The following is a 10,244-nucleotide window of genomic DNA, read 5'->3' on the forward strand; positions in this document are numbered from 1 at the left end:
GGTCTAATTCACCTTTTCTACCGTTCTATGGAGACAATAAACGCAAGGGAGCCTGCTCCGCTTCTTTTCCTGTCCTACCCGCTTACCGGTGCAATCCTAATTGTCTTTCCAACACAGTCCTCAACATCTAATTCAACTACTCCTTCCTCCACAGAAACCTCCTGGGCTACTCCAGCCCTTACCTCCCGACTTCCTGGCCCTCACTGCAAGGGCAGTAGAGAATAGGCACGAAAGCTCAGTGAAGTCAGTCAGACCTGCAGTCCACGCAGATCTCAATATGCTCGTATGTGACTGAAGGCAAGTTACTCATCCCCTCTAAGCCTCAGTGTCCTCCTCTGAGATAATGCATGCAGACCACCCAGCACAGTGCCTGGTTGGAAGCAGTCAGTGAACATCAGCTGTTATTCATATTTCTTTTTTTTTTTTTTTTTTNAGTTTTTTGTTTTTTTTTTTTGAGAGGGAGTCTTGTTCTGTCGCCCAGGCTGGAGTGCAGTGGCGTGATCTCAGCTCACTGCAACCTCTGCCTCTTGGGTTCAAGCAATTCTTCTGTGTCAGCCTCCCAAGTAGGCTGGGATTACAGGCACACGCCACCATGTCCAGCTTATTTTTATATATTTAGTAGAGACGGTGTTACACCAAAGTTGGTCTCAAACTTTATTAATATTTCTATATAGTCTCTCTCCATGCCATTTAGAGTCTCACAACACTGGACAGGTAGTCCAGTTGGACAGTGCGCGACCCATCCGCTTGCACTGAACTAAAGAGAATTAAAAATGCATTTCAAAGTGGGGATGGTTGTGGACCAGATTAGACCCAGAAGGCAAGTGGCTGCAGGGTGAGGGCTGCACCAGGTGTGTCTCTGTTCTAAGACAGGCTTGCAGCGAGTACCCATAAATACAGAATGAAACTACCACAGAACTCCAACCAACTCAAGTGACTAAAAGAAACTCCAGGGCTGCTGCTGAGAGAGAACTTGAACTTGAATGTCGGCACACAGTCCAAAGAGCACTGCTAGTCAGAAGTTTTTGTTTAATGCCTGGTCAAGCAGACATTTGGATTTTGCTGGAATTTAGAAATAGGCCAGACTCACATATGAAATTTTATGTCTTAGATTCTGTCTTAGTCCATCTACTACAACAAAATACTGGGTGGCTTATAAACAATGAAAATTTATTTCTCACAGTTCAGAGGCCAGGAAGTCCGAGACTGAGGTGCGACACATTTGTTATCTGGGGAGCGCCCACTCTGTGTTCATAGATGGCTGTCCCGTCGCTGTGTACTTGCATGGCAGAAAGGGTGAGAAGCTCTGAGGTCTCGCTCATGAGGGCACTAATCCCATGTAAGCTGGATTTGCTTCATGACTCCCTCACCTTCCAGAGCCCCACCTCCTGGTGCACTCACCTTGGGCTTTAGGATTTCAACATATAATTTGGGGTGATGCAGATATTTAGACCAGCAAATTCCAGTTGGGTTGATGGGAGAGGCGACATTTTCTTACAGGATCTTTGGGGTGTCACTTTTCTGGCTGGAAAACTATGGCCAGTGGCACCCTTGCCTGAGTTTTGCTCGGATCCGCTGGGCTTATTCTGCCCACTCAGCCTGGCAGGCTGTGCTCAGCTCATGCTACCAGCCCGGATCCCACGCCTCCAAGGGAGACTGCGAGTCAGGAGTGGAGCAGTGAGGGGTGTGTGAGCAAGTGTGGGGTCCAGCCACTGTGCACAGATACACTGACTGCTGCATGGGGCGGGCAGCTCCAGGTGCTGGCACAGGCACCAGGTCTGTGTGAGGCTGTGGCTGGGCCAGCTGCACCACAAGCAGGTTCCACAGCTGGCACCAGGGAACACGGTGGTGCCCAGAAGCTTAGAGACTCCGGGAACCGCAGAGCCCCAAAGGAGAGTCACAGCCCTGGCTTGGGGAGCAACCAGGTCTGGGCTCCGCGGAGGGCCGCAGCGCCTCCCTCTTTCTCACTTCTCTCCTCCTTGTCACTCACAACATGGCGAGCCCTGTTTGTATTCCAGCTCTTTTAGCCTTGCCATTTGGCAGGTCCCAGGTTCTCGTCCTGTGTCCAGGAAGAATGAGGTACACAGACAAGTGAAGGGTGAGCAAGACAAAGAAAGTGGGCAGCTCCTCTCCACAGCCAGGATGTCCCAATGGGTGCTCAACTCTCAGCAGAGAGAGTAGCTCCTCTCTGCTGGGCAGGCTGTCCCAAAGAGTGTTCAGCTTTTGGTAGAGAAGGTAGCTCCTCCCTACAGGCAGGTCTTCTCATAAGTGTCCAGCTGTCAGCAGAGAGGTTGTCTGCAGCTGGTTGGCCTGTCATCTCCCCATCATCTCTCTGTCCTCTGCTGGAGTCTGGCTGAATCTGAGGTTTTAATGGGCCTTGGAGGGGAGGAAATGCGTGCTGATTGGTCCATGGGCGGCCGTGGGCCAGCCCAGGGAAAAGCACCATTAAGATCCCCCTGCAGTCTGCAGGATTGGCAGCAGAGCCCCCAGGCTTCAGGCCCTCCCCAGTTTGAAGGTGGGACTTCACCAGGGACCAACCCCCTTCTGCCCAGGTGTCTGCCTTCTACCACTATTCATGGTCCCAAGCTGTTCATGCCAGGGGCCACCTGCAAGGCCAGTGCCAGGCTGTCTCAGCCCCCTGCACCTCCCTCCTATGCTTGTTGGTACCCAAAGTCCAGAGGGGTCTGAGGTGGCAGGGGAGGGGTCCTAGGTGGCAGGGGGCTGGTGTGTCAGGCATGTCAGCACTGCCCATAGTGTGTGCACACTCTTCCAGGCTGTGACAGTGCTGGGGCTCAGCCTAGACTTTTCCCAGACCAGAGCAGCACCAACAGTGGGGAGAAGCCAGGCAGAGGGAGGAGGCATTTCTGAGAGTGGGGGGTGAGGTGGGGAGTGGCAGGGAACCTTCCTGGGCCCCCAAGAGTGCAGAGATGCCTGAGTCTGCAGCCAGGGAGCTTCCACTCCACCAACTCAGAAGGGGTGGAGCTCCTGCTTGTCCCCGGCTCCCACTGGGTCTGTGGAGTGTGCAGCCCCAGTCATGCTTCCTTGCAGCCTGGGGTGGGGCCTCCAGGTCCTTGCTGGGCTACTCTCTGCCTGCTCCTCCATGCCTGACAGCACTGTTTCCCCATCAGTGGGCAGCTCAACTGGGTCTATCATAGTGGCCCCTAGGGCAGCAGGCTCCAGGAGGCTCCCAGGGACAGGCTCTGGGGACTGTCCACTTCCTCCTTGTGCCCTCCTTGCAGTGACCATGGGCAAGAGCAGCGACACGGAGCCAGGTCCGGGCCTGGTAGTGGGTGTCCCCTGGCCACGCCAGGGTGGGTGCAATGCAGTTAGCTGCCTCAGGGACATGGGGCACAGGCATCCCACTGCTGCCACTGCTGCTCCTGCCGCCATTGCCCGCGTCCCTGCTGCCATGGCCGACATAATGGCAACAGATGCATGCTTCAGATGGCCTGCCACTGCCATCAATTTAACATTCTTAAGAGAACGACATATTTTCAGTCACCTAAAAAAATTGAGTCAATAGTCTGGTCATGGTAGATAATGCCTGTAATCCTAGCACTTTAGGAGGCCAAGGTGGGAGGATCCTTGAGCTCAGAAGCTTGAGACCAGCCTGGACAACATAGTGATATCCTGCCCTTACAAAAAGCCAAAAAATTAGCTGGATGTAGTGGTGTACCTGTATTCCCAGCTACTCAGGAGGCTGAGGCAAGAGAATGGTTTGAGCCCAGGAGGTCGAAGCTGCAGTGAGCTGTCATCACACCACTGCCCTCCAGCCTGGGTGACAGAGTGAGACCCTGCCTCAAAGTAAATAAATAGGCCATTTACAAAGGATTTTTATGAATTTGTTAGTTGAAAGAAGTCTGTTAGGCCCTGAACTGGGCAACACAAGCTAACCAGCACTTGTACTTGGAGTGACAGAAGTTTCTTTCTTCCTCAAATGCAGATATTCATTTGCTGCTTTTTCATGGCCAGTGGTAAGAGGCTGGACTACAGAATAATCTAAATCAGCATCAGAGCCCTGGCTCTGATCCCCGTAAGGAACAGGATCTAGAGTAAGCTACCTGTGCTCTCCAAGTATCCATTTCCTCATCTATTATTATTTCATAGAAATAATAATTCTCCCCTTCTGATATGAGATTTGGCCCCACCCAAATCTCATCTTGAATTGTAGCTCCCACGATTCCCACGTCATGGGAGGAACCCAGTGGGAGGTAATTGAATCATGGGTGCAGGTCCTTCCTGTGCGGTTCTTGTGATGGTGAATAAGTCTCAAGGGATCTGATGGTTTTTTAAACGGGAGTTCCCCTACACAAGCTCTTTTGCCTGTCGCCATGCTCTTCCTTTGTCTTCTGCCATGATTTTGAGGCCTCCACAGCCATGTGGAACTGTGAGTTAATTAAACCTCTCTTCTTTGTAAATTACCCAGTAGTATGTCTTTATTAGCATCATCAGAACAGACTAATACACCATCTCACATGTTTGCTATGAGGATAAATGAGATAAACCACGCAAAGAACTCAGCCTAATATCTGGCACATAATAAACACTCAGTAAATGCAAGCAGTTACCATAGTAACTATTCCACAATTCAGTTTGACTAAAGTGTTTAATCACAAACTTTACATGGAACTTGCAGATAGTACTTTGCTGTTTTGAGGAACTGACATTTTTTAACCCATGAATTTTCTGATTAGTGTTCTGTGGATATTAAGAATGATAGGATGAGGCCAGGCATGGTGGCTTACACTTGTAATCCCGGCACTTTGGGAGGCGCTGGCACGAGGATGGTTTGAGCCCAGGAGTTTAAGACCAGCCTGGGCAACACAGCAAGACCCTGTCTCAAAGAGAGAGAGAGAGAGAGACAGAGAGAGAGAGAATGATAAGGATGAAAGTTGTCACTAAAGGTTTGTGTAGGAGATGAGAAAACTAGACCCAGGGGTGAGAGGGATTGATATAACTTATAATTACTTACCTGAGAAATCAGCTCTTCTTCCAAATTGAGTTATTTTCCTACCCTTAGCAAAACATGCTTCAATTTATTCTCTGACTTCAGAAAACTTCTATAAATCAAATACCTACCAAATAATCTATGCCCTTGAACTGAATCTAGGAAACTCTGACTGATCATATTTATGCACTATATTACCGCAAGAATGGGGTAAAAAAGTAATTTTTCTTGGAGAGCTTTGAAGAATAGGGCATCTTTTGTTTATGTATTCTGAGGTGATGTCATTGTCTTGCTGTCACTGGGAGGGTGCCAGGAGTTGTGATAGGGCTGGGCCGGGAGCAGTGATGGATTGCATCTCTCACCTGGACCCTTCCTGAACAATAGCCCCTTTGTCAGGCTGTGGGCCCAGGGCTTTCTGCTTGTGAAAGGAGGTGCAGTCACATGACCTGCATGAGGCCTGAAATTCTCACATCAGCCTTCTTATAAGACTACTGTAGCCATAAAAGCCAAAAGCTATAGTTGGGGCTGGGCCCTGGCAAGGCACTGAGAATGCAGAGGTGACAACCCAGACAGGCATGGCCACTGGCTTCCTAAAGCTTACAGTCTAGTGGGAAAGAGCATGTAAACAACTGGCAACCAGGAATTAATTACAGTTGAAATGAGCACCATGAAGCACAGAACAGTGTAGCGTTTTATAATGGAATCTAATGGGGAGGGAGAGGGAGAGTTAGGCATGACATCGAAAACACATTTTTAAAAATATCAAAACGAGCACAGAAACATGATATAGAACACAAACTGTTCCTCAGTTTTAAAGATAAAGCTGAAGAGAGCAGAAAAATCACATTTGCCTAGAGTGGGACTGACAGCGCCTCGTCCTCTCCAAAGTTAGGAGTTGAGGCTTCGGTTGCTGGGAGTGGCTCAGTAGAAAGAGTGTGAGAAGCTCTGGCAGGGGCACAGAGGGTTTGGGCTCCAGAGGTGAAGCCCTCCAGAGGTAAGAGGCCCCTAAAACAAGGAGAAGGGAGCTCCTGGATGGCTGGAGGGCAGCCAGTGTCTAGGAGGTCCACGGCCCAGATTGGCAGCCATCAGTATCCTTTCCTGGCCACGCTATTCTCCAAATTGCTCACACAGCTGGCAGTGCTGCCTCCTGAGCCCAGGCTGCCCACCTCGCTTTATGCTGCCATCAGGTCTTCCCTCAGGGTGCGGATGAAGCTGTTTGTCTTGAGACACAAAGGAGCCTGTGTGTGTGTGTGTGTGTGTGTGTGTGTGCGCGCGCGTGCGCGCGCATGCACGCGCGTGTATGCACGCACGCACACAGAGAAAGAAAGAAGATGAGAGGAGAAAGACATCTGACCCACTGTCCTTTCCTACCATGGTCTGTTCCAATCTGTTCATCTCTCTTTTGGGGGAAGTTGCCAATTCATCTGCTAATTTACCCGATTTTCAGTCCATTCTCTTGGGACACAGTGGGCTCAAAGACATCACCAAATAATGTCAGCCATCATTTGACCCCTTCCCCAACCCTTGAGCCGCAGTCCAGCATCTTCAAACTTCTCTTACTAGACTTTCCTGGATAAGGCATTTCTGAGGCGCGGGGAAGAAGCAGTCAGATGGAAGCAGTCAGGAGCAGTCACCGCCATGGGATGAGGAGTGACTGAGGGAAAGAGAAGAAAATGGAAGTGGAGAAGGCAATCTTCCCTTTCACAAGGTGTGTGGGCCACGGTGGTATCAATTGCAGGTGAATCTCTGGAAACAGAAAAGCTCACAAAACAACAGAACCTGAATGTTTTGGGGGGGTCTTTTCCAGAACTACTAAATCCTAGAATTGTTTTTTTCTTATTTTTAATTGTTTTTGTAGAGACTGAGTCTTGCTATGTTGCCCAGGCCGATCTTGAACTTTTGGCCTAAAGCAATCCTCCTGCCTTGGCTTCCCAAAGTGCTGGGATTACAGACATGAGCCACCATGCCTGGCCTTGAATCGCAGAATTCTTAAACATCATCATACCTACAAAGGCCCAAAGTAAAACATAGAAAAGAATAACTGAAAAATAAATTGATCTCTTCAAATCTTTAGTAATTCTATTCTGGCTGGCTGCAGTGGCTCACACCTGTAATCCTAGCACTTTGGGAGGCCAAGGCGGACAGATCACTTGAGGCCAGGAGTTTGTGACCAGCCTGGCTAACATGGTGAGACCCCCATCTTTACAAAAAACATAAAAATTAACCAGGTATGTTAGCCTGTGCTTGTATTCCCAGCTACTCAGGAGGCTGAGACATGAGAATCACTTGAACTGAGGAGGCGGAGGTTGCAGTGAGCCAAGATCATACCACTGCACTCCAGTCTGGGTGACAGAGCAAGACTCTGTCTCAAAATAATAATAATGATAATTCTATTCCTACAGGACTCCAGTTATTTATGATGGCATCTCACATTCTTAGATCCCTTGACATGCATCATTAGCGGTTGTCTTGCTGTTAGATTAGTTTGTCACATACAAAAAGTTTTTACCTTTATGACAATCACAATGAGCAGAGAATGTTGGTGTTGATACATGATAATTAATCTCATGCTCCCTAAAACTGCACTTTTGTATTTAGCTTCACTATAAAATTTGATGCTTTATTATACTGAATGCATTTTTTAAATCCTAAGAATTTAAGTTACACAATGCTACAGTTTGAATGTTTCCCAGAATTTATGTTTTAGAAACTTAATTCCCAGTGTGACAGTGTTTGGAGGTAGGGGCTAACGGGAAGTGTTTAGGTCATGAGGAATCCATCCTCATGAGCAGATTAATGCCATTCAGAAAGGGCCGGTGGGAGTGGGTTCTCTCTCTTGCGCTCTTGCCCTTCCACTTCTGCCACACAATGACAAGCAAGAAGGCCCTCACCAGCTGCCAGTGCCTTGATCTTGAACTTCTCAGTCTCCAGAACTGGGAGCCAATGAATTTCTGTTTATTATAAATCACCCAATTTCAGGTATTCTGTGATGGCAGCACAAAATGGGCTAAGACGGTGGCATTTCAGACCAGCTGGAGACAGAATAAAATATTCAATACACAGCACTGGATTGCTATGTTACTTGTTTGGGGACAGAGAAAAGTTAGACTGCCCCACCCCACCTCATACCTTACTTAACAATTAATTCCTTATGATTAAAGAGCTGAACATAAAGCAAAACTAACAACTTTAAAATATATTTAGCAGAATGTGAAAAAATCATCCTGAGATGGGGAAAATCTCCTAAAGCAAGACTTAAATCCAGAAACCTTAAACAAAATAACTGACAGATCTGTTTATATGAAATGGCAAATTTTGCATCTAAAAAGATACCATAAACAAAATTTAAAAATAAAATGGGTGGGGCATGGTGACTGTCGCCTATAATCCCAGCACTTTGGGAGGCTGAGGTAGGGGAATCACCTGAGGTCAGGAGTTCAAGATCAGCCTGGCCAACATGCTGAAACTCGTCTCTACTAAAAATACAAAGATTAGGTGGGTGTGGTGGTGGGCACCTGTAATCCTAGCAACTCAGGAGGCCGAGGCAGGAGAATCATTTGAACCTGGGAGGTAGAGGTTGCAGTGAGCCAAGATTGTGCCATTGCACTGCAGTCTGGGCAACAGAGTGAGACTCTTTGTCTCAAAAAAAAAAAAAAAAAAAAAAAATCCAAAATGGCTAGGCTGGAAGCAAACAGAGTATACCTCACAAGCAGCCTCCCCAGGTAATCTTTTCTCAGTAGAACTGCTCTTATCTTCAACACTCAGACGTCATAAAATGTCCATATTTCTCCAATACAATATTTTTTGTACCAGTGTTTGTGTAGAACATTTTATTTGTACATTCCCCAAACTCAAGATAACATTTTAAACAAAGTGGGATGTGTGTGAGGGAAAGGGGAAGAATTTTCCAGTTACTTTCCAATTATAATTGGAAGGATGTCAGAATCACATGCAGATGTTTTGGAAAGTGCCAAGTGTCAGCAAAGGGATGTGAGTAGGATGTTGATGGCTCCACACAAGCAAATATCTGTTAAAAGTCCTATTAACTGTTTGTGATCAGGAAACAATGTTTTGTGAGGTGAGGTGACTCATGCCTCTAATCCCAGCACTTAGGGAGGTCAAGGCAGGAGGATTGCTTGAAGCCAGAAGTTTGAGACCAGCCTGGGCAACATAGCAAGTCTCTGTCTCTACAAAAACTAGGAACTTAGCCAGGTATGGTGGCACACACCTATAGTCCAAGCTACTCAGGAGGCTGAGGTGGGAGGATTGCTTGAGCTCAGGATTTAGAGGCCGCAGTGAACTATGATCATGCCACTGTATTCCAGCCTATCAGAGGGAGATCCTTTCTCTAAAAAGATAAAAAATAAAGAAAGCAATGTTTTATGCATCTTAGGTACAAAGTAATTTGTTAAATACATTGACATATTCCAGCGTTTTAGGAGATTTATTGGCAGTGTTATATTGATAGGAAATGGACTTCTCGTTAGTATTTTCATTCAGTTTCTGGTGTTTAGAAATGAGTTTCTGATGTAATCTAGACACAGATGGTAATATAGACAGATTACTATTGAGAAAATACATAAAATGGTTTATTCAAATCTAAAAGAAAAAGGTGAAACAGAAAAAGATTTAAAAATCACTAATGGAAACAGACAATTCACAAGAGAAAACAAATTGTGAAATTAGCCAGTAAATATGAACAGTACTCAGCCTCACTGTAAGCAAAAAAATACAGTAAGTTTATTCACTTGATCTTAGCCAAAAGGCCGAGAAGTGATATACTAAGTATGTTTAAACAATGAACTACCCTTTTAAAATCCATCAGATTTACAGAAGTGAAAAAGGTTGATAATATTGAGTTTTGAAGATTTGGGAAATCAGGCACTTTTACATTTCTAGTGGCTGTGAACATTGATGAAGGCATTTTTCCTGGCAAATTGCTGGAATCTATTAAAAACTGTAATGCATGCATACTTTAACAACTAATTTCTAGAAACCTATTATTCAGAAATACATATATTCACAAAGATGTATGCATACATATGAATAAATATTGCAGCATTATTTGTAATATCAAAAAATGTTGAAAAGATCCAAAATGTACACCAAGAATTTAAATATATTATGGTATGAAACACCATGCTATCGTTAGAAAAAGTCAGGTAGACTTATATACACTGAGATGAAAGCATATTAAGTGAACAGAGCAAGTTGCAGAAAAATACATGCAAAATTCAATATTTATGTAAATGCATATAGAGATATGTCAGCAAATACATAGGCAAGGAGATTGAAA

The 10,244-nt window shown here is 46.0% G+C and overlaps 1 pseudogene; it reads right to left on the minus strand.

The window, feature by feature from the left end:
• Positions 1–9,590: 9,590 nt before the first annotated feature.
• Positions 9,591–9,726, minus strand: LOC119471287 (annotated as a pseudogene).
• Between the last annotated feature and the right edge of the window lie 518 nt (positions 9,727–10,244).

The sequence above is a fragment of the Cebus imitator genome, unplaced genomic scaffold (genome assembly GCF_001604975.1).
Source record: "Cebus imitator isolate Cc_AM_T3 unplaced genomic scaffold, Cebus_imitator-1.0 Scaffold54, whole genome shotgun sequence".
NCBI lineage: Eukaryota > Metazoa > Chordata > Mammalia > Primates > Cebidae > Cebus > Cebus imitator.